The sequence below is a fragment of the Saimiri boliviensis genome, chromosome 2 (genome assembly GCF_048565385.1).
Source record: "Saimiri boliviensis isolate mSaiBol1 chromosome 2, mSaiBol1.pri, whole genome shotgun sequence".
Classification (NCBI taxonomy): domain Eukaryota; kingdom Metazoa; phylum Chordata; class Mammalia; order Primates; family Cebidae; genus Saimiri; species Saimiri boliviensis.
The window spans coordinates 193,572,929-193,597,898 of record NC_133450.1 but is presented as its reverse complement, the minus strand read 5'-3'; the positions used below and the strand labels follow the sequence as shown (position 1 = coordinate 193,597,898).

Below are 24,970 nucleotides of genomic sequence, written 5' to 3'. Positions count from 1 at the left end.
GTTGCCCAGGCTGGAGGGCAGTGGCGCGATCACAGCTCACTGCAGCCTCAACCTCTCAGGCTCAAGCGATCCTCCAACCTCATGATAATGATTATAATAGCACTTGTCATTTACTGGGCTTTTTCTGCGTACCAGGCACTGCACTAAGCCCTGATACCTACTACGTCATTTAATCTTCACAAAATCTCTGTGATGCACACGACTATCATCAACTCCATTTTAAACAGGTAGAGACTGAAACTTGGACAGGTAACTTGCCCAAGGCCACCCATAGTCACACCAGACACTGGAATCTGGGTCTGTCCAACTGCAAAGCACCAGTTCTTGACCACTAACGTTAACTAAAAAAAAACAAAATCAATAGACCTAATGTGAGCAGTAAAAGACGCATCGTGTGTAAACTCAGGTCAGTCTTTTATGGATTCTCTTTGAGTAGCCGCCGGACACCCACTAATCGGCCCCACGAGCACTAACCCCTCCGAGCCCTAGCGGACTCCTGCTCCGATCCCTTCCGTGTTTTTCTTGTCACCGCAGTCTAAGCTCCGCGGGCTCCTCCCCTTCTTCGCCACCGGCTCCTCCCACGCAAGCGCATCGTGACCCGGAACTTGACCACCGTTGCGCGGGTCTCCCAGAGCGGCGGCGCGAGCGCGGAGGGAGCGCGTGGGGCCGGGAGGCTCGCGAAGGTGGGCGGGGCTTTGCGTAAACTGCGGGCTTCGCGGGCTTTGGGTTACGGATGAATGGCGTGGACCGTACTTCTCAAATGGAGGGAGTCGCAGGAAGTTTCGAGCGCACTATTGTTTCATCCATCCACCCATTCACTCCAGAAGTATATGCATACACTGTCAATGACTGCTGTGTGCGGGCACCCATCTAGCACAGAGTGTGCTCCCTGCGTACTCGCACTTGATAGATACAGCAGTTCAGGCAGGAAAGGGGGACTAGGGGATGTGAAAGATGTTCCTTGAACCTCCCCGCTTGCTCACAATCCCCACTTCCCTATCCTCCCGCCCCCACCTTCAGAATTCATATACGAGATGTCTGCACCTAGCAGGAATGGCATTAGATTGTCTCTAGAGTTACCACTCCATGCTCCTCTGTTACCAGAGGACCCGTACTTACCCCATCCGCATTCATTTCAGGGTCTCGTAATGGCCTTTTTTAGTCAATGTCCTCTTAAGACTGTATGATCTAGAAAGGTGGAGACAAGGTCTTGCTCACAGTTGAGTTCTCTCACAGTTGAATACCCAGATCCTAACATAGAGTTTGGCCCAGGTGAGATTCAGATTTACTTCAATATAAGATGCATAAATGAGCAGCTCCTCTGTACAGTGGGCTACGTGACATGTAGCATACAAAGATGGGCTAAGTCCCGCTTTCTAGGAGCTCACACTCCAGGAGGGTTGGAACGCTTTACCATAAGATAAGGAGAGGAAAGAGTACTCAGCAAAGGAGCGAATAGATAGAGATGGGGACTGTCGAAGGCAGTCCAATTATCCTCACACGGGTCCCCAGGGATAGAGAAAAGAGAAGGGGGAGGGAGGGAGGAAAAGAAAGGAAGAAAAGTAATAATTTTGTTTTGCTTGCTTATTTGTAAATTTTTGTGCCAAACTATTTTTTGTATCTATTCTGTTTTCTCAAAAGTTAAATAGTTTCTTGCATCTGCAGCAACCTGGGCCATTATTGTATGAATTCCTCTTTTCCTCAATGTCTGCTTCATGTCACTCCCAGTTCTTCCTCCCGACACCTACCCCTCCTCTGATTGTTTAACAAATGTTAAATTGTGGAAATGGTTTCTGCTGCCATTGTTCAGCTTCACAACCACTTTATTCTAGAATATATGGTCTTTAACTCATTAAGAAATAGCCAAACTGGCCGGGCGCGGTGGCTCAAGCCTATAATCCCAGCACTTTGGGAGGCCGAGGCGGGTGGATCACGAGGTCGAGAGATCGAGACCATCCTGGTCAACATGGTGAAACCCCGTCTCTACTAAAAATACTAAAAATTAGCTGGGCATGGTGGCGCGTGCCTGTAATCCCAGCTACTCAGGAGGCTGATGTAGGAGAATCGCCTGAACCCAGGAGGCGGAGGTTGCGGTGAGCCGAGATGGCGCCATTGCACTCCAGCCTGGGTAACAAGAGCGAAACTCCGTCTCAAAAAAAAAAAAAAAAAAAAAAAAAGAAATAGCCAAACTATCTATCTATACACACTATTTTATAATTTCCCAGTTTCAAACAGCTTTTCATCCATCCATCCTTTTTTTTTTTTTTTTGAGATGGAGTCTTGCTCTGTTGCCCAGGCTGGAGTGCAGTGGCATGATCTCAGCAACCCTACCTCCCCGGTTGAAGCACTTCTCCTGCCTCAGTCTCCCAAGTAGCTGGGATTATAGGCACATGCCACCACACCTAGCTGATTTTTGTATTTTTGGTAGAAATGGGGTTTCACCATGTTGGCCAGACTGGTCTCAAACTCCTAACCTGAGGTGATCCACCTGCCTCGGCCTCACAAAGTATAGGGATTACAGGTATGAGTCACCATGCCTGGCTCCGTCCATCCAGTTTTATAAGCAAGCATAGTAATCTGGTAGGTTCCTTGACACTATTCCCACCCCTACATTCCCATATCCAACATATTATCAAGTCTTGTCAATTTTATGTCCCCCTCATTTCTCAAAGTGTCACACCATCTCCACCAGCACCTTAATCCAAACTTTTACCTGGATTAATGCTATACCTACCTCAATTTCATTTTTGCTTGTCTGCCAATCCATTATCCTCAGAGCAGAATAATAATATTCTTAATATGGAAATCTAATCTGTCATTTGATCCTAACACCTGTCAATGATTTACTTTTGTTTCGAGGATGAAGACCAAAATCCTCAGTGGGACCTACAATGTTGCCCTGTCAAAAGCTCCACTCTATTTTACTTTCTTCTCCCCCCTTTTTCTGTCTTACCCACTGGCCTTCTTTCAGTTCTTTAAAAACACCCTTCTACTTCAGGGACTTTGCACATGCTATTCCCCCTGCTTCATTTATTATTTTCCTTGTTCTTCAAATTCTTAGCACTTGCATATCCTCTAGGTCTCAGATTTAACATCACTTCTGAGTCAAGTCATTACAAAGATGAATTCTGCCTAAGTAAGCGTGATTAAAGCAAAAGTGCGTGTTCAGAATTCCACTCGCTCCTCCTGGTGCACTCTTCACTTTTCTCTGCCATGCTTTGTGGCCAAGGAGGCTGATTGGTGTGGACTATACCAACGTCTCCCTGGCCTCCCCGGCCTCCCTGGCCCTCAAAGCAAATGAGGGTGTCAAGGTGTTTATCCCCTGCACCCCCAAGCTGGGTCGCTACAGACTGGCTACTCCATCAACCAAGTGACCACTACAGCCTCTGTCGGGCAGCTGTTTCCATGGAGGTTTCTTTGTCTCTGAGTTCTAGGCACTGCTCCCTCCTCTTTCTCCTCCAGGCTAAGGGGTGCCATCAACAGTGCGGTCACACACTACATTATTACTTCTGGTTCCCCTAATCCCTGCTCACACCTTTGTAAATAGTTCTTGTATTTAACACTTCTCAAATTACCCTCTTGTTATATACCATCTGTTTCCTCTGGGGACCCGGACTGCGACATTGCCCTGGGGAATTTTGGGTGTAACTAAAGTTTACATCATTGGTGTCAAAACTTTTATTTATGGCCAACAAAAAAGGATTATCTAGTCTTTTATATTTATAAAATGGAATACTATATGGTTACTGAAAAAGATTGTTTTTGAAAATAGAAACAGGATATAAATACATTGAATTTGGTCTCAAGTTTATTTTTAAAAATCATCACTAATATGTGTCTATAGTCAACAGATACATTTCAAAATGTTAATTGCTTTCAGAGTGACAGGATTACTTCTTTGTGTATGATTTTCTCTGTTTTTCTGGTTTTCTGCAATAATATTACATTATTACAGTAATAAGGGTATATATAATATATATACATACATACATGTTATTTTAAAACATTTTTAATTGATCCAATTATTCAAATTATAAAATTCATTATTTAAAGTATAAATTAAACAAGACAAATAAAGTATATTGCCTAGGACACTACTTGTACAAGATGGACACTCAAAATATCAATAACAATGTATCGTGACAAATAAATATTTTCCAAATTTCTCTGCTTTATTAAACAAAATACAGAGAACAAAAATTAACCTTTTCTGAATGCTTGGGAATATTAATTATTATATTGTACTTTAATAGAATGATGCTGTGAGCTCATTTAATTCAGTTCTTTCATTTAACATGCCAAAAAAACAATCTGTAAAATAGAATCATCCCCAGAGAGGTGAAGTGACTTCCCTGAGGTCATATACAACTAATTAGTGCTCTCAGCTCTTTTTTTTTCTCTCTAAAGACTTCCTCCAAGATCTGCTTCCTTTCCTCCAGAGAAATACTTCTTTTCCTATATTTGTCACTACTCTCAACTTAGTTAATTCTATTACAGACTTTTTTTTTTGAGTAATTAACCCTATTTCTAATTCTGTAATACTACATTATATATTTTTTCCCTTCTCTCTCCTTGTCTCAGTTCTATTTCAATTCTGGAAATAGATGTTATCAAGTGAAATGAATATTAATAATACATAACAGTGAAAGAAAATAGATTCAGAATAAATTTATATTTAAGAATGACTTGTTGCAGGTAGCAACTATCTGAGGTTGGTGATGCAGTTGGTAAAAAGAATTTACCAAGGCAGACTGGGCATCGTGGCTTACTCCTGTATTCCCAGCACTTTGGGAGGCTGAGGCTGGCAGATCACTTGAGCTCAGGAGTTTGAAACCAGCCTGACCCACATGGTGAAACCCCATCTCTACTAAAATGACAAAAATTAGCTGGGTGTGGCAGCACATGCTTGTAATTCCAGTTACTTGGGAGGCTGAGGAGGGAGGTTCACTTGAACCAGGGAAACAGTGGTTGTATTGAGCCGAGATCATGCCACTGCACTCTAGCCTGGGCGACAGAGTGAGTGAGACTCCATTTCAAAAAAAAAAAAAGAATTTACCAAGGCAGTATGAGAGAAAGTAGTAAAATTCATTGCAAGAAAGCAATGAGCAGATCTGCAAAACAGGAGCTGACTGCAAAGAGACACAGGCTTTCCTGGGGTTTTATAGGATGGTGCTTTTGCTGGAGAGGGCTATGTGCGGTACTAACAATGCCTAGATTGCAGTGAACTGACTTGCATTTTTCTATCAGCTGAGTGTCTGGTGATAGCTAGGTACAGGAAGACTGTGAGTTATTTGGGCAGGAGGGCTGTGTGTCCTGGACCATGAAGACAGGCAGACTCACAACTTATCTGCTTTTCTTTTTGCTTTCCCCTGCTCCCTCCAGCCTTACTCCTTTTCCCTAATTAGGATTCCACATGAATGCCATCAACTTTTAGAGCCAATTACCATGCCTTGTACTCCCTTTCAGAAATCACACAAATGCCTACCATCACCTTTCTCCACCTTTTTTCCTAACAATACTTTTGTGAGGTATAATTTATGTATTAAAAATGAATACATTTAAGTGTAAAGCCTGATGAATTTTGACAAATATATACACTGTGCAACCATTACCCAGATCAAGGTAAAGAAATTTCCTTAACTTCGGGAAATTCCCTTATGTCTCATTCCTGTCATCTTCCTCCCAGACCCCATGAGACACCCCACTATTCTGATTTCTATCACCATAGCTTCGTTTTATCTGTTCTTGACCTTCATATAAGGAATAATACAGTGTATACTCTTTCACTGTGTGTATAAGCTGTTCATTTCTTTATATTGCCAGATAGTATTTTACTCTGTGAATATACCTCAATTTATTTATTTGTTCTGTCAATAGACAATTGGGTTATTTCCAGTGTGGGTTATTATAAATAAAGCTACTATAAATATTCCTGCACAAATCATTTTTGGACATACAGTAAACTTTCTTAAAACATGAGAGTCTTTTTGCAATTTTTTTTTTTAGTGTATTTTATGTGTGGCTCAATATAATTCTTCTTCTTCTTCCAGTGTGGCCCAGGAAAGCCAAAAGATTGAACAACCCTGGATATGCCTAGGAGTAGAATTCCTCCACCAAGAGGTAAGTGCATGTTTCACTTTCTAAGAAACTACCAAACAGTTTTCCAAAGTGGTTGTTTTATTTCATATTCTTTCCCATTATGCCACATCCTCACCAATGCTTAGAGTTGCCAGTCTTTTAAATTTTAGCAATTCTGGTGAATATGTGTTAGTCTCTCACTATGATTTTAATTTGTTGAGCAAATTAAAGATACATTTAGCAGATATTTTTTTTGCATGTGAAATATCTGTTCAAATCTTTACCCATTTAAAAACTTGAGTTATCTCTTTATTATTGATTTGTAAGAGTTCTTTAGATATCCTGTTTACCTGTCCTTCATCTTTCCCAGTCTATAGCTTGCTGTTTCACTTCTTTAAGTGTCATTTGATAAACAAAAATTTTTAACTTTTATGAAGTCCAATTTATTGACTGTAGTGAATTGCGTTATAAGACACAGTTATTTGGCCCAGCACAGGGGCTCATGTCTGTAATTCCAGCACTTTGGGAGGCCGAGGTGAGCAGATCATTTGAAGGCAGGTGTTTGAGACCAGCCTAGGCAACATGGCAAAACCCCGTCTCTATCAAAAATACAAAAATTAGGCAGGCATGGTGGCACATGCCTGTAGTCCCAGCTACTTGGGAGGCTGAGATGGGAGGATTGCTTAAGCCGGGAAAATGGAGGTTGCAGTGAGCTGTGTTCACACCACGGCACTCCAGCCTGGGTAACGGAGCATGACCCCCACAATTCCCCAAAAAAGACTTTTGCAAAGAACACATTGATGGGGTTTGCTCTATCAGATATTAAACTATTGTGTAAAGAGGCCAGGCGCAGTGGCTCATGCCTGTAATTCCTGGACTTTGGGAAGCTGAGGTGGGTGGATCACTTAAGGTCAGGAGTTTGAGACCAGCCTGGCCAACATGGTGAAACCCCATCTCTGCTAAAAAAATACAAAAATTGGCCGGGCCCGATGGCTCATGACTACAGTCCCAGCACTTTGGGAGGCCAAGGCAGGCAGATCACGAGACCAAGAGATTTCAACCAGCCTGGCCAACATGGTGAAACCCTGTCTCTACTAAAAATACAAAAAAATTAGCTGGGCATGGTGGCATGCAACTGTAGTCCCAGCTACTAGGGAGGCTGAGGCAGGACAATCACTTGAACCCAGCAAGTGGAGGTTGGAGTGAGTTGAGATAGTGCCACTGCACTCCAGCCTGGCAACAGAGCAAAACTGCATCTCAAATACATATATATTGATTATATATATAAATATATATATATATTTATATATGCATACAAAGCATATATACACACAAAAAAAAATTAGCCAGGCAAGGTGTGGTGGCAGGTGCCTGTAATCCTAGCTACTCTAGAAGCTGAAGCAGGAGAATTGCTTGAACCTGGGAGGCAGAGGTTGCAGCGAGCCAAGATTGTGCCACTGCACTACAGCCTGGGCAAGACTCTGTCTCAAAAAAAAAAAATTGTATAAAATAAGCAATTTTAAATGTAGGTTACTCCAGATAAATAGAAATTTTTTGCAAAGAAATAGAAGAGAGTTAAAATATAAATAGGTATTTCTAAGCTTATGGGCAAGGATGTACAAGTCCATAAATGATACTGAAACAACTATCTAGTCATGGAGAAAATAAATCAAATCCTTACCATATATTAAGGCAAAAATAAATTCCAGATAGAGCTTAACATTAAGAAATCATATGAATATTAAAAACAAAAATGAAAATTGTTTGTAATCAATGAATATCTTATGCAAATGCAAAATGATGACAGATTAACTGTGTAAGAATTGTCTTCTGCCTGAGTAATAGGCAAAAATAAATGAGAAACAAAACAAATGAGATACCAATTTTGCAGGATCAGATTAGGAAAAATTTATTAATAAAAAACACTGTTGGCTGGGCATAGTGGCTCACACCTGTAATCCCAGCATTTTGGGAGGCCAAGGTGGGTGGATCATGAGGTCAAGAAATCGAGACCAGCCTGGCCAACATGGTGAAACCCCGTTGCTACTAAAAATACAAAAATAAGCTGGGCGTGATGGCACATGTCTATAGTCCCAGCTACTCAGGAGGCTGAGGCAGGAGAATCGCTTGAACTCAGGAGGTGGAGGTTGGAGTGAGCTGAGATTGCACCACTGCACTCCAGCCTGGCAACAGAGTGAGACTCCGTCTCAAAAAAAAAAAAAAAAAAGAAAAGAAAAAGAAAAAAAAACTTCTTTGCGTGACTTAATGTATACCCTGGTACATTATTAGTGCACATTTATATTGGTATAATCTTTTTGGAAGACAGTAGTTAGATTTTTAAATGTGCAATCCTTTTAGTTTAGAAATTCCACACCTACATATATATTCTAGAGATATACATGTACGCAAAGAGGCATGTGTGAGAGAGTTCACTAGAACACTAATTTTGATAAATGTTTAAAAGTCATAAAGTAGGCCAGGCATGGTGACTCACTCGTGTAATCCTAGCACTTTGGGAGACCCAGGTGGGAGGACTGCTTGAGCCCAGGAGTTCCAGACCAGCCTGGGCAATATGGTAAGGCTCCACCTCTATTTTTTTTTAAAAAGTTAAAAAAAAAAATCATACTGTATAATACTGTATTTCATTGATTCTAATGTGACATCAATTGTAAGACCCACCATTATTTAGTATACCAATAAGAAAAACATGCCGGGCGCGGTGGCTCAAGCCTGTAATCCTAGCACTTTGGGAGGCCAAGGCGGGTGGATCACGAGGTCAAGAGATCGAGACCATCCTGGTCAACATGGTGAAACCCCGTCTCTACTAAAAATACAAAAAAAAATTAGCTGGGCATGGTGGCGCGTGCCTGTAATCCCAGCTACTCAGGAGGCTGAGGCAGGAGAATTGCCTGAACCCAGGAGGTGGAGGTTGCAGTGAGCCGAGATCGCGCCATTGCACTCCAGCCTGGGTAACAAGAGTGAAACTCTGTCTCAAAAAAAAAAAAAAAGAAAAAGAAAAAGAAAAAAAAATAATGCTGCCAATTGAACTATGACGCAATATTATGTAAACTATATATTTATATTTAATGAAAGAGATCTTTTAGACTTATTTGACTTAGATTTATAAGTCATATATCACTTTTTTGCACTCATAAAATGGAAAATATAAAGGAAATAAATGAATTAAAATACTCTTAAAACAACTTCGTTGGCTGGGCATGGTGGCTTATGTCTGTAATCCCAGCACTTTGGAAGGCTGAGGCAGGTGGATCGCCTGAACTCAGGAGTTTGAGACCAACCTGGGCAACATGATGAAACCCTGTCTCTACAAAATATACCAAAAATTAGCTGGACATGAGCACACACCTGTGGTCCCAGCTCCTCAGGAGGCTGAGGCGGGAGGATCACCTGAATCCATGAGACAGAGGTTGCAGTGAGCCAAGATCTCAACACTGTACTCCAACCCAGGCAACACGGTGAGACCCTGTCTCAAAACAAAACAAAACATAACAAAACAAAACAACTTCACATTACATTAAGTCCAATTGTTCTGAATCCCTTTTGAGTCAGAGTCATCAATGATGTGCTTTTTCCCTATGAAGTTGTCCCATGTGCCATCCAAAGCATTGGTGATACAGCATTTCTTTAACAAGTGTTCTTCTGTTTTAGTTTTCATTGAATTTTCTAGCAAACTGACATCCATTCTCAGGTTTTGATGCACATGTAAAGTCTGTGAAAAGAGATTGTATTAATTCGTTCTCACATTGCTATAAAGAAATACCAAAATATCTGAAACTGGGTAATTTACAAAGAAAAGAGGTTTAGTTAGCTCATGGTTCCACAGGCTATACAGGAAGGATGGCAGCATCTGCCTCAGGAAACTTACAATCATGGTGCAAGGTGAAGAGGGAGCCAGCATTTTACATGGCTGGAGCAGGAGGAAGAGGAAGAGGGTGGAGCTGCTACACACTGTTAAAAAAACAAATCTCACGGTAACTCACTCACTCACTATCACCAGAATAGCACTGAGGAGATGGTGCTAAACCATTCATGAGAAATTGCACCCACGATCCAATCACCTCCCACCAGGCCCCACATCCAACACTGAAGATTACAATTGAACGTGAGATTTGAGATTTGGGTGGGCACACAGATCCAAATCACATCAGAGGTTTTCACATGAAGATGTGAAAAACTGTATGTTAAAAATTGATGAAATATGTATGTTATATAGAAATATCTCTTCTAGTACATATTAAGTGAAAATAGCAATTTGCATAAAATACGTACAATGTTATTCCAGTTATAAAAGAAAGAACTAAGAGTTTCTATGGCAGACACTCTAGTTTGACCCACCAGAGCCATTTATAATCCTCTTTTCTTTTTAACTTCTAACAGCTTTATTGAGATGTAGTTTAGGTACCATGCAGTTCATTCATTTTAAATGTATAATTCAACAATTTTTAGTTAATGTATGCTATTGTGCAACCATCACCATAATCCAGTTTAAAAGCACTTCCATCCCCACATGTGGTTAAAGAAAGCGCCAGGAAGTGATCAGCGTTCTGGTTAAGATTGCAGAGTAGCCTTGGGCTTGTGGAATGGCTGGGAGCAGTTTCTATGCTGAAGGAATGGCATAAAGCTGTAATTCCATATATATTTCCTTTCATTTTATTATTCAAGAAATCTGCATTACTGTCTAAAATGTGCAAGCTCCCACCAAGCAAGAGGACTACCTTCCCTTTGCTCCTACATTTGAAAGCATAGTAGGGACAGCATTACAATGCACTGCAGAGAGTACAACAGAGGAAAATGCTGGTAGGGGTTAGGATGGGGACGAGAGGTGGGGAAGGGGATTACAGAATGAGGTTTTGTAGGTCATGGTCCAAAAATACACTTACGGAAAGGGCACTCAGGGTAGACTCTAAGCCACATCCTATATCCTTTGAGTCCACAAATTTTTATGTGATTTCCTCCACTGTCTTCCACACTATTCTGTACTAAACCTGTCAGCTCTTAAAATGTGTTGTAACTGCCAGTTTGGTTGTTGGCAATCTCCGTTAGACTGCAAGCTCACTGAAGGCACAGACTAAATATTGCCCATAATTAAACCTCTAGCTCTAACACAGTTCTGGATTTCCTGCTGTTTTTGAGGCAGTATCAGGAGAAGGCAGATAAACTAGGGATTGGGGCCAGGTGTGATCGCTCATGCCTGTAATCCCAACACTCTGGTAGGCTGAGGCAGGAGGATAGCTTGAGTCAGGAATTCAAGGCTGCAGTGAGCTAGGATTATGCCACTGCACACCAGTGTAGGTGACAAAGCAAAACACTGTTTAAAAAAGACATCCTAGGAATTGGGTGCTTTTGTTGATGAGCTATCCTGGCCAGTCACAGAGAGAACACTGCAAAATCACCAGACATGGAGAGTTAGGACCAAACAATGGAAAATAGCAACAGCAACAAGAAACTTCCCACAAAATAAGCCTGCAAACAAAAACCAAAGCATAAATCTACTCCTGAGAAATGGATGATAGAGCAAATACAAATATTTAATATTCTCAAATAAATGAAAAACAATCCATAAAAGAAAACCGAATAGGCCATGTGTGGCAGCTCACATGTATAATTCCAGCATTCTGGGAGGCTGAGGCAGGAGGATCACTTGCGTCCAGGAGTTTGAGACCAGCCTGGATAACATGGTGAGACTTCGTCTCTATAAAAAATACAGAAATTATCTGGGTGTTGGGTGCTTGCCTGTAGTCCCGGCTACTTGAGAGGCTGAGGTGGGAGAATTGCTTGTGCCTAGGAGGTCATGGTTATAGTAAGCCATGTTCATGCCACTGCACTCCAGCCTGGAACAGAGCCAGACCCTGTCTCAAAAAAAAAAAAAAAAAAAAAAAGAAAAAGAAAAAGAAAAAAAAGGAGAGAGAGAGAAATGAAATAATGAAACAAAACTACTGGAAATGAAAACTATAATAAAATAAAATCTCAAAGAAAGATAAACTCTAGACTGAATTCTTAAAAAGAAAAAAAGACTTGGGAAATAGTACTGATGAATTCATTGAAAGCATCCACACAAAAGTAGATTCTTTCAAAAATATAAAAAAGCAGTTAAGAAACACAGAGAGTAGTTTGAGACATTTCAAAGTATATTTAATAGTGAATAAAGTATACATTATGTTAATTACACCTCAATAAAGCTGCTTTTAAAATTATCTATCTATCTATCTATCTATCTAATCTACCTACCTACCTACCTATCATCTGTCTGTGAGTTCCAGAAGAGAATAAAGGGAATGATGGGAAAGTGATACTGAGGATACTGCAGCTGATCATTTCTAGAAGTGAATAAAATCCAAGTTCTCTGAGAGAAAGCTCTAGATACACTCTAGTGAATCTGCAAAATAAATGAGAAACTATTAAAAACCGTAACACAGAAGTAGAGAGTATAGGCATTGGAAATCCTTCTTTATCTATCCCCTTAATCTCATGTCCTGCTCCACAAATCACTAATAAAAGTTTGATGTATGGTACACATGGGTAACTACATGTTTATGCAAATATATTATGCAATTTGTTATGCATGTGCTTTTGCTTTGTTTGAATTGATACAAGAGATCATATAATATAAATTCTGTGCAATGTTCTCTTTTCATGTAGCAGTAAACCATGGAGATCTTTACATATGACTCTATAAGAATGTTTTTTTAATTGTGAAATTTTCCTTTTTTAAAATGCTATTTAAAAATAATATTTAATTTTTTTCAATGTCAGAGAAAAATAAAGACTCATAACCCCATTGTCCAGATACCACTGTTGACATTTTAAATAGTAAAGGAAATAAACATTCATAGCTAGCAAACATTTTTACAGTTCAGAAAAACATAAAAACTTTAAAGTCATTTTTTTCCAGAACTCTGCTTATTTATTTATTATTCCAGGCCTCTGTTTATACATTTATTACTATATGTTATTGGCAAGGTGTGGTGGTCATGCCTGTAATCCCAGCACTTTGGGAGGCTGAGGCAGGTGGATCACCTGAATTCAAGAGTTCAAGACCAGCCTTACCAACATGTGAAACCTCGACTCTATTAAAAATACAAAAATTAGCTGGGCATATTGGCAGGTGCCTGTAATCCCAGCTACTTAGGAGGCTGAGGCAGGAGAATTGCTTGAACCTGGGAGGTAGACGTTACAGTGAGCCGAGATTGCACCATTACACTCTAGCCTGGGCAACAAGAGTGAAACTTCATCTCAAAAACAAAACAAAACAAACCAAGACAAAAAAAAATATGTTGTTTATATGGACTTGCCTTTTGTTTTAAAAAGTTTTTTAAAGTTTTAAAACAAGAGGAATCATAACATTATTTCACATGTTGATTTTTACCTTAGTAATATAGCTTGGAGATCTTTCCATATTAGCCATTTGAAACGATAGCATTCTTTGCTTTTTAATGGATCCATATATTTCATAATATGGAATACACTATATGTAACTATAAACATTTACTATATAGGAGATACATTGTATATAACCACAATCATCGATATCCTCTAAAATTTCTTTACTATTTGTCTAAAAACAAATTTTAAGTTGTTTCTAGTGTTTTGCTCTATAAGCAGTATACTCATACTAAACATCCTTGTTCATATATCTCTGTACATCTGTGAATTTTTTTTTGTTTTTGAGATGTAGTTTCACTCTTATTGCCCAGGCTGGAGTGCAATGGCATGCCTTGGCTCACCGCAACCTCTGCCTCCTGGGTTTAAGTGATTCTCCTGCCTCAGCCACCCTCGTAGCTGGGATTACAGGTGCCTGCCACCATGCCCAGCTAATTTTTTTATATATTTTTTAATAGAGACAGGGTTTCACTATGTTGATCAGGCTAGTCTCGAACTCATGACCTCAGGTGATCCATCCACCTCAGCCTCCCAAAGTGCTGGGATTACAGACGTGAGCCACTGTGCCCAGACATCTGTGAATATTTTTTGTTGGACAGATTTCTAGATTTGGAATTTCTGAGCAAAGGCACATAGGCACTTCAAATTTTAATTACCAATTCCCCCCACAATTTCTGGTCCACTTTCCCTCTCAGAAACCTGCACCAGTTTACCCTTCTAACAGTGTGTCTGAGTGCTTTTTTCTCTATTTCTTATCAATACTGGGTGTTAGCAATTTTTAAAATGTGTGGTGGCTCATGCCTGTAATTCCCACACTACAGGAGGCGGAGGTGGGTGGATCTCTTGAACTCAGGACTTCAAGACCAGCTTGGGCAACATGGCAAAATCCTATCTCTACAAAAAATATACAAATTAGCTGGATTGGGTCACACATGCCTGTAGTCTCAACCACTTGGGAGGCTAAGGTAGGAGAATCACTTGAGCCTGGGAGGTGGAGGCTGCAGTGAACTGAGATTGTGCCACTGCACTCCAGAATCTGGAGACAGATTCTGTCTCAAAAAAAGAAAAAACTTTGCCTGCATCATGGATAACTAAAAGTGATATTTTATTATTTTTAGTTACATTTTTCTACTTACTGGCAAGAAGGATATTTCATAAATGTGAATTTGAATTTTTCTTCAAGCCCACTTTTTTGGGAGTTAGTTTCTGAATGCATGATGGGTGTGTGTGTGTGTGTGTGTGTGTGTGTGTGTGTGTAATAGTCTAATGCTTGTCTTTTATCTATCATTATATATTTTTTTAACATATCAAAGCTTGAAATTTTTATGAAATCTAATGGCCAAAGGATTTAGGGTTTAGTAATTTGCTTGTAAAAGCCTTCTACATGCCCCCCAAAATATTGTTTTATATTCTTTCTACAGTTTTTTTTAAACATTTAAATGTTAGTTTGGAGGCCGGGCGCGGTGGCTCAAGCCTGTAATCCCAGCACTTTGGGAGGCCGAGGTGGGTGGATCACGAGGTTGAGAGATCGAGACCATCCTGGTCAACATGGTGAAACCCCGTCTCTACTAAAGGTGCAAAAAATTAGCTGGGCATGGTGGCGTGTGCCTGTAATCCCAGCTACTCAGGAGGCTGAGGCAGGAGAATTGCCTGAGCCCAGGAGGCGGAGGTTGCGGTGAGCCGAGATTGCGCCATTGCACTCCAGCCTGGGTAACAAGAGCGAAACTCCGTCTCAAAAAAAATAAATAAATAAATAAATAAATGTTAGTTTGGGATATAAGTAAAATTTTGATATCCAGACCCATAGCTAATCATCTAAACACCATCTATTGAATCATATTTTCCTTCACTGACTTGAAATGTCACATTCATCATGTACTAAATATACATATGTCTGTATATCTATGCATGCCATATGTGGAGATCTCAGATTTCCTCCTGCAAGGAGAGTAATTACCAACTCCGCTTCTTGCACTGTGAAATCCATCACTGTTTTCACTCTAAGGCCTTGCTTCCCATGGGCTGCTCCCACTCAGTGATTGAACACTGAAGAGACACTAAAGCAAAACTTTCCTGGAAGACAAAAATTCTTCTGACAGATGACCTTTGCTCAAAACTTGGATGCTATGCTCTGTAGGTTGGACATTATTCTCCAGTTAAGTGGAGACCCATTAAAGAGCAGACTGACAGCAGATTGAGCCCCACTTCCCTGTCAGCATGCATAGCAGATGTCTATAGCACAATTTTCATGATCATAACCATCAGCAAACACTTATTAGGCACCTGCTATGCATATAAGACTCAGATCCAAGTTTCAGAATATTTACATTCTTTTCCAGGATGATAGGAAATGTTGGAGGTAAATGTGATATAAATGGAAGATTAGAAGCATAGAAAATAAATGTCATTGGTGGGGTGCGGTGGCTCATGCCTGTAATTACAGCACTTTGGGAGGCTGAGGCGGGTGGATCACTTGAGGTCAGGAGTTTGAAACCAGCCTGGCCAATATGGAGAAACCCCGTCCCTACTGAAAATACGAAAATTAGCCGGGTATGGTATCGCACAGCTAAAATCCCAGCTACTAGGGAAGCTGAGGCAAGAGAATCGCTTGAACCCAGGGGGCAGAGGTCTCAGTGAGCTGAAATCACACCACTGTACTCCAGCCTGGGCAACAGAGCGAGACTCCTTCTCAAAAAAAAAAAAAAAAAAGAAAAGAAATAGAAAAGAAAGAAATGTCACCAAGTTCAAAGAGAAAAAAGACACTATTTTCTGGAGTAGCAGACGAAGGCTTTCTTGAAAAACTAAAGTTTGAACATGAACTTGAAGGATAGGTAGCCCTTAGATGTAGAACAGAAGTTGAGAGGTATTCTAGACAAAGGGGTTAGCAAAGAGGAAAATCATATTATGAGACTAAAGAAAGAATTAGTAAGAGATGAGTTCATTGAATAGGTGAATTAAAATCAAATATTATTTTGTAGACAGCTAGGACTCATTTTTTTTTGTAGAAAACACTGACTTGTACAGTGTTTATTTTTTCTTTTTTGTTAGTTTTTGTTTTTTTGAGACAGTGTCTGGCTCTTGTTGCTCAGCCTAGAATGCAATGGAATGATCTCGGCTCATTGCAACCTCCGCTTCCTGGGTTCAAGCAATTCTCCTGACCCAGACTCTCGAAAACCTGGGATTATAGGTGCCTGCCTCCATGCCTGGCTAATTTTTGTATTTTTAGTAGAAATGGGGTTTCACCATGTTGGCCAGACTGGTTCAAGACCAGACTGACTTCAGGTGATCCATACACCTCGGGCTCCCAAAGTGCTAGGATTACAGGTGTGAGCCAGCATGCCTGGCCAAACCAGTGTTTTATATTAACTTAATCCAACATTGATATGGAGAGGCTGGAGATCAGCAATGGAGAGAACAGCCGGGTCTGAATGAGCAATTCATTAAGAAACAGATATGGTTTGGCTGTGTCCCCATCCAAATCTCATCTAGATTTGTAATCCCCACGTGTCAGGAGGGGGCCTTGTGGGAGGTGATTGAATCACGGGTGCAGGCATCCATCCCCCTTGCTGTTCTCGTGATAGTGAGTGAGCTCTCACAAGATCCAGTTCTTTGAAAGTGTGTGGCACTTTCCCCTTTGCTCTTTCTCCTGCTCCGCCATGGTAAGACATGCTTGCTTCTTCTTCAGCTTCTGATTCTAAGTTTCCTGAGGTCTCCCAGTCATATGTCCTTTTAAGCTCGTCGAACTGTGAGTCAATTAAACCTCTTTTCTTCATTCATTACCCAGGCTCAGGTAGTTCTTTAAAGCAGTGTGAGAACAGACTAATACAGGCCCCACGAATAACCAAACTATCAGTTAGGAGTCAGGTTTTGTCATAGAAAAGTCAAGTAGTGGTGGCTTAAATAAGAAAGTCCAGAAGAAATTTTTATCTGAACTAGTAAGGTAGCTCAAGAATTTCAAGGGCAGAGTCTTTTTATTTCTTTTAGCTGGAGTTCTCATGTGCTATACACCAAATTGTGTCACCCTCAAGTTCATATATTGAAGCCCTAACCTCCAGTGTGACTGTATGCAGAGACAGCCTGTTTAGGAAGAAATTAAGATTAAATGAGATCATAAGCATGGGATCCTAAATCCTGTAGGACAATAACCTTTTAAGAAGGGGAAGAGAGAGCATTTACAGTTTCAAGTTTTCGAAAGGAAATTTTAAATAGAAGGAAGATGGGAGAAATTTTTTTCCTTCTAGCACCAGGGAAAATTTTAAAGAAAATATAACACACACACACACACACACACACACACACACAACTTCTAGGTCCCTAAAACTACAATAGTAATATAAAGCTTCATTATATTTTTCAATAGAATTTTTACAGGAATTCTTCAATATAGAATTCTTCTAATTCTTCAATATAGAATTTTTACAGGAATGAAATAAGTTGATTCATGTAAGGATCTTAGAATAGTTCCTGGTACATGTTAATTACTTGATGACTGTAAGGTTTTATTATTTTCATTTAATGATTTCAAAATAGTAGAGTCTTGGCCAGTGAATAATAATTCGTTACTTAAAAAGTTTATTTATCATCACATAACTGGTTATTCATGTTAGTTTAAGAAAAAGTCCTTTGTACTGTAGAATTATAACTTTTAGTTAATGGAATACAACTACTTAAACTTTTAAGTGAATATTTAATAAGGCTGGTGATTGACCTTATTATCTGGGATTCATCAGGTTAAGGTTTGGGGGCCTTAATACGTTCCAGCAATTACAAATGCTAATCACCTTAGGGAAGACAGTAAAAGAAGAAATCAAACTGAAAGAGATTTAAAATTAGAGGTTAAATCTCTGGGAAATATTGATTAGAAGAAATAACTTTTTAATGGAAGTTCTTTTTCACCTTTGAAAGTCATTTCCAATGTTGATTTGCTTATTTCACTATTTTTGATGCCATTTGAACAATATCTACTCATCAAAAAGTATTTTTTAAGTGCCTTAATATCTGGTATTGGTATGGTTGCTTTGTGACTAGCAAAAGCATGTAATTTAAGGATAGATACACTCTGTTTATTTTGTGGACATGTTTGTACAGTGTGCAGGCCACTTGAAATAATGGTAACAAAGTTGGATTAATGGGATTTCTAAGTGAAAAATTAAATTGCATGGTTCCCAAGATAAACCAGAAAGAATATGAACTGCTGCTGTCTTAGACATGTGCTAATGTAGCTGTCACCAGTCTCAGGAGGAAGACACTGAGGTATTGCATGAATGGTTTACATTTAGCAGTGTTTTTCTTCAACCTACATTTAAAATTCTATTACGATCAATATTTAATTCTAACAAAAAAATAGGCTACATTGGGATTAGCCTACCCTAGATGACACCTAATTGGCACATAAATTCCATAGGAAGGGAATATTCCTACTTATTAACTTTATTTCTTTTTCTCTCTCTCTCTTTCTTTCTTTCTTTTTATTTTCTTTTCCTTCCTTCCTTCCTTCCTTCCTTCCTTCCTTCCTTCCTTCCTTCCTTCCTTTTCTTTCCTTTCTTTCTTTTTCTTTAAGACAGAGCCTCACTCTGCCACCCAGGCTGGAGTGCAGTAGCGTGATCTAAGCTCAGTGCAACCTCTGCCTCCTGGGCTCAAGTAATCCTCCCACTTCGGCCTCCCCAGTAGCTGGGACTACAGGTGCTCACCAACACGCTTGGCTATTTTTTGTAGGTTTTTTTTTTTTCTTTTTTTGGAGTGGGTAAAGATGGGGTTTCACCAGGTTGCCCAGGCTGGTCTCAAACTCCTGATCTCAGGTGATCCACCCACCTTGGCCTCCCAATGTGCTGGGATTACAGACATAAGCCACCACATCTGGCCTCCTACTCATTAATTTTCTACAAGAATCCTGTGATGAAATAATTAAGGAGATTTCAAGTAAGAGTTTATAGAACCACACACATAAAAGGTAACTATGTGAAATAATGAATATGTTAATTTGCTTGATTGTAGTATTCATTTCACTGTGTACATGTGTCTCAAAAATTACATGATGTACACCATAAATATATACAACTGAAAAAAGCTAATAGATAAATATATTGTGCTGGGGGTGGGTGTGGGTTCAGTAAACAGTCACAGAAAATTGTAGTTGTATAACGTATTTAAAAAATATTTTGGGGGCAGTATGTGGTGACTCACACCTGTAATCCCAGCACTTTGGGTGGCCAAGATGGGGGATCAAATTGAGCCCAGGAGTTTTAACACCAGCCTGGGGAACATGGCAAAATCCTATTTGTACACACAAAAAAATACAAAAATTATCCAGGAATGGTGGCACCTGCCTGTAGTCCCAGCTACTTGAGAGGCTGAGGTAAGAGGATTGCTTGAGCTAGGAGACAGAAGTTGCAGTGAGCTATGATCACGCCACTGCACTCCAGCCTGGGCAAGAGAGTGAGATTCTGTTTCAAAATGTATTTCTGCTCTAATCATTATTGTTTTCACATGTACCATAATTGACTTGAAAAGGAACATATGTACTTTCTGCCTTAAGAAAAGGTAGTCTAAATACACTCATATACTGGTTGTTAGTTATAGCAGTATCTATAAAGTTGTAAGTAGTTTGTTAAATATCATAAAATTGATGAGTAAATTTAATTTCCCTTAGTAAACATACAAATAAATAGATACATTTCTCTATACCAAACAAGGAAACGAGCATTAAAGTAGAAAGATTAAGCATTATGTAACAAAAACCCCTTGATATTAAAGTGTTATACCCGAGCAAGTGGGAAGGAAAGCACCACCCTCTGAGTTCCAACTGAGAGTCCTTTATTGCTGGCACCTGAGAGTCAGCACACGCTCAAAAATCTCCCGGCCCCGAAGAAGGGAGTTTGATTCCTTTTTATATCTTGCTTAAGAGAGGGGAGGGGGAGCCTAGCTGAAGCAGAATTTACAGAAGCAGAAGAAGCAAGTTAGACAAGGAGGCTCTTAACTAGGAGGCAGGAGGTTCCCATGATTGTTGATTACTAAGGAGGGTACACACAAGCAGTTTCCATGATTGCTGGTTACCAAGAGGGGTATTCAGTACTTGCCATACAATCAATCAAGGGGGTATTCACAATAGCAAGTGGGCTTACCAAGCAGGATATGGTTATAATGGTTATATGCCTCTATAGTTCTAAGCACAACATGACCCAGCACAGTAGCATGACCCAGGTTTGCACTCAAGGGAGAAATGGCAGAAGGGGTGAGGCCGAGGTTAGGATGGAGTCTGTCTGGCTTTCAGCAAGATGGAGTCTGTCAGGCTAACACAGGGTAGGTTAGCACAAAAGTAGACTCTCACATAAAGTTTGGCACAAAGTAAGCTCTTGGCAAATGTCAATTTCCTTCCTCTCCTCTTCTCTCCTCTAAGTTAATATATTGACTTTCTCTTATTAAATGTGGTATATTTTTGGTTTCTCTAAAGAAACAAAATTTCAGCAAGCATTGATCACACATATGATTACCACCCAGTCTTCCAACCCTCTGGATAACATAGGCTGAAGGGAACACCATTTAATGCCTAGGAAGGGTGGGAAAGTGAACTATAGTATAATAGGTACAGTCAATTGTCTCAACCAGGCCTCAGACAAACTGCAGGCATATCAGGGATTTAAACCTTTCTTCATAATGTAATCTTACTATTGCAAAACTACAGATGCTCCTTGACTTATGATGGGGTTACATCCCAATATACTAATTTTAAATTGAAAACATCATAAATTGAAAGTATGTTTAACATACCTAACATACCAAACATCATAACTTAACCTAGCCTACCTTAAACGTGCTCAGAAAACTTTTAGCACGATATTCAATAAATTGCATGAGATTGTCCAAGTCAAATAAAATAGACTAATTTTAAAATGTTTTATTTGGGACACAAGAATTGCAATTCAGGGCATAAACACAGGCATGGCGGTTTTGGGTATGTCTCAAGAACAAAGGGTAGGTTGGAGGTTTTAAAAAAGGAAAAATGCTATGTATGACTTTGAAAGAAAATTCATAGGCACTAATAAAATGTTGAGGAGCTGACGAGTTCTGATTGGTGAGTGACAGCAGTGAGTAAAACAAGTCTAGAATCAAGTAGATTGTTTCTGTATCTGTTACATAAAACTGATTTCAGGTTGCAGCAGGCAGTTTCAGCAGCTGGGTTGTGCTCCAGCAGTCAGATCCTGCTCTACCAGTCCTCTCCATTTTTATGAATGGATATAAGAGTGACCAAGGAGGTGAGAGATAAACCATCCAGGCTCTAGCATTTGAAAGTGTGAGGTTAGACAGCTCCTGTTCATGCAGATTCAGGAAAACATTAGCAGCCCAACTATCAGGTCTCTTGGGAAGTTGAGGTCAGGCACAGCCCCTTCCACCTACTTGGGGGACAGGGAATGAACTGTTCATAGGCAAGCAACACAGAAAGTGTTCTCAGGTCATTGATTGGACAATCCTGCTTATCTCTCCACAGTAGACTCCTTTGGAAAGTTCTGCATGTTTTTTCCATCAAAGGAAACAACCCACTCATATCTGAAATAGGAAGAGAAAGATGCTCATTTGCCCTTCTACCTGCCACCCACTTCCTGGGTTGGATATGTTTATGTCAAATTAATTGGCCTCTGTTCTCCTCCATAAGGATGAGCCACCGTGTTGGTCAGTCATACTGCCTAGTTGAAGCCATGACAGTGAAAGTGTTCAGATAAGAAAAGGAGAATGCATTTACCGGCAGGACCTTGGGGAACACCTATGTTTAGAAGGGCATGGAACAAGAATGAGCTAATGAAAAAAAAAACAAAACAAAAACAGAAATGATGGAAGGTATTAGAGCCAGCATATAAAAAGCCATGGGGTGGGTAGGGTGATCAAAAGTGCCATATGCTAGAGAGAGGATAAAACTGTAAAGACTGAGAAAAGGCCAGATTGGATTTGTTGGTTTTAGGTTTCTAATAAATTTGGAAAAAGAAGTTTTAGTTAACTGGTGAGAATAAAGTCTCCTTGCAGAAAATCATGTAGTAAGCTACAGAAGTGTTAAGATTTTAAGAAATTTGAAGGTAAAGCAGTCATGTTGAGTGTATTTTATAAATGTGTTCATATCTTTTCTTTACCCACCCCCACCAATCCTATCACAGGTATTCATCATCTCTCTTTTTTTTTTTTTTTTGAGATGGAGTCTCACTCTGTCACCCAGGCTGGAATGCAATGGGGCAATCTTGGTTCACTGCAACCTCCGCCTTCTGGGTTCAAGCGATTCTCCTGCCTCAGCCTCCTGAGTAGCTGGGACTATAGGCACATGCTACTACCCCTGACTAACTTTTAATTTTTTTTTTTTTTTTTTGAGACGGAGTTTCGCTCTTGTTACCCAGGCTGGAGTGCAATGGCACGATCTCGGCTCACCGCAACCTCCGCCTCCTGGGTTCAGGCAATTCTCCTGCCTCAGCCTCCTGAGTAGCTGGGATTACAGGCATGTGCCACCATGCCCAACTAATTTTTTGTATTTTTAGTAGAGACGGGGTTTCACCATGTTGACCAGGATGGTCTCGATCTCTTGACCTCGTGATCCACCCGCCTTGGCCTCCCAAAGTGCTGGGATTACAGGCTTCAGCCACCGTGCCCGGCCTAACTTTTAATATTTTTAATAGAGATGAGATTTCACCATATTGGGTGAAAGGCTGTCAGGCTGGTCTCGAACTCCTGACTTCAGGTGATCCACCCACCTCAGTTTCTCAAAGTGCTGGAATTACAGGCATGAGCCACCATGCCTAGCAAGTATTCATCATCTCTTACCTGGTTTATTAAAATAGTCCTGTTTCTGGTGTCACTCTCTGACTCCCACCCAAGATTAATAAGGGTGGTTATATTGATAGAAAAAAAATAAACCTCCAAAATTCAACATCTTAAAGAACAATAAATTTATTTCTCATCTCATTCCAGAGTAGGTTTCTAGGTCAGCAGGTGGCTTTTCTCCATGTCGTGATTCATGGATCCAAACTCCTTCTATCTTGGGCCTTTGCCATTTGCAAGGACATTCATCTCATTTGCATGACTGAGGCAGGGTCACCATGGCCAGAATTCAGCTGGTGGAAAGGGAAAGCAGGAAAAGGTTCAGCCCGGTCTTAAGGTGCTGGTGTGGAAGTGGTGTGTTTCACTTCCGTCACCTCCATCTCACATTCTGTTGATTAGAAGGTGCTCACATGGCCACACCTAACTTAAGGGGATGCTCTGATATGTCAGCTAGCTATATGCTCAGGAAGGAAAAGAGACTAGATTTTGATAGACAGCTCTCAGTCTCTACCATACTCTCTGGGCCTTGTTCATCCTCCATGCTCCTGACAAGCTAGCTACCTGATTCCCCAATCTAACCATATCATTTCCCAGTTAAAAAAGAACAAAATGCAGTGGTTTCTATAAGTGAACCACAAACACTTTTATTGAGCATCTACTATGTGCACTATAGACACAATGAAAACAAAAAGAAAAATTCTGCATTTGTCCTCTTGAAGCTTATGGAGACGCTAGAATCTTGGGAATCGTATGTAATTCCTTATTCTCTCTCATCCCTATGCCCAGTTCATCATAAAGACCTGTGAATTTTCCTTTCATTCAAAGTACTAGTCTGGACCAGCACAGTGGCTCACCCGTGTAATCCCTGCACTTTGGGAGGCCAAGGCAGGCGGATCACCTGAGGTCAGGAGTTTGATACCAGCCTGGCCAACATGGTAAAACACTGTTTAAAAAATTAGCTGGGTAGGATGGCACATGCCTGTAATCCCAGCTACTTGGTAGGCCGGGGTAGGAGAATCACTTGAACCTGGGAGGCAAGGTTGCAGTGAGCCGAGATTGTACCACTGCACTCTAGCCAGGAAGACACAGTGAGACTCCATTCAAAAAAAAAATAAAGTACTACTCTGTACCCCTTCTACCTGTTTCCCCCTAGTGTGGCCACTGTAGATATCTTTTTAAAAATCCTAAATGGCACAGCTTTTACATAACCATATGTTTAGAGGACTTCATCAAGTAAGCCATGAATGTGCAGAGTGTAGGAGGAAATGAAGCATTTAATTTTAACTAGTTTGTTGGTATTATATACAAATATACTATATATGGAGTAAACCTGTAATACTAAATATATGGTATATAAATATATTTATGCCATATGTAGTATATAAATATATATGTATATATTGTTAAGTTTAGTAAATATATAGTATATATAGTATATATCCACTATATATTACATATAAATATATATTTACTATATATAGTATATTTAGTCAATATATATAAATATACTAAATACATAGTACATAAATATATGTATACTGTATTGTATATAAATATATAATATGTGGTTAAATTCTCTTTTTAAATTTAGTAAATATATACTATACAGTGTATATAAATGTAAATATATAAATGTACAATAAATAGTTACATCTTTTTAAGTTTAGCAAATATATACTATATAGTGTATATATAG

At 39.8% G+C, this 24,970-nt stretch overlaps 1 long non-coding RNA gene across 2 annotated transcripts in view; it reads left to right on the top strand.

Annotated features, from left to right (window-relative positions):
* Window positions 1-594: 594 nt before the first annotated feature.
* The window catches only part of LOC120366330 (uncharacterized), a 53,953-nt gene continuing 29,577 nt past the window's right edge, over window positions 595-24,970 (top strand). For both annotated transcript variants that reach the window (XR_005581037.2, XR_012516653.1), the window contains exons 1-2: window positions 595-683; window positions 6,051-6,120. This is a non-coding gene — a long non-coding RNA (uncharacterized LOC120366330). The remainder of the gene's footprint in view (window positions 684-6,050; window positions 6,121-24,970) is intronic.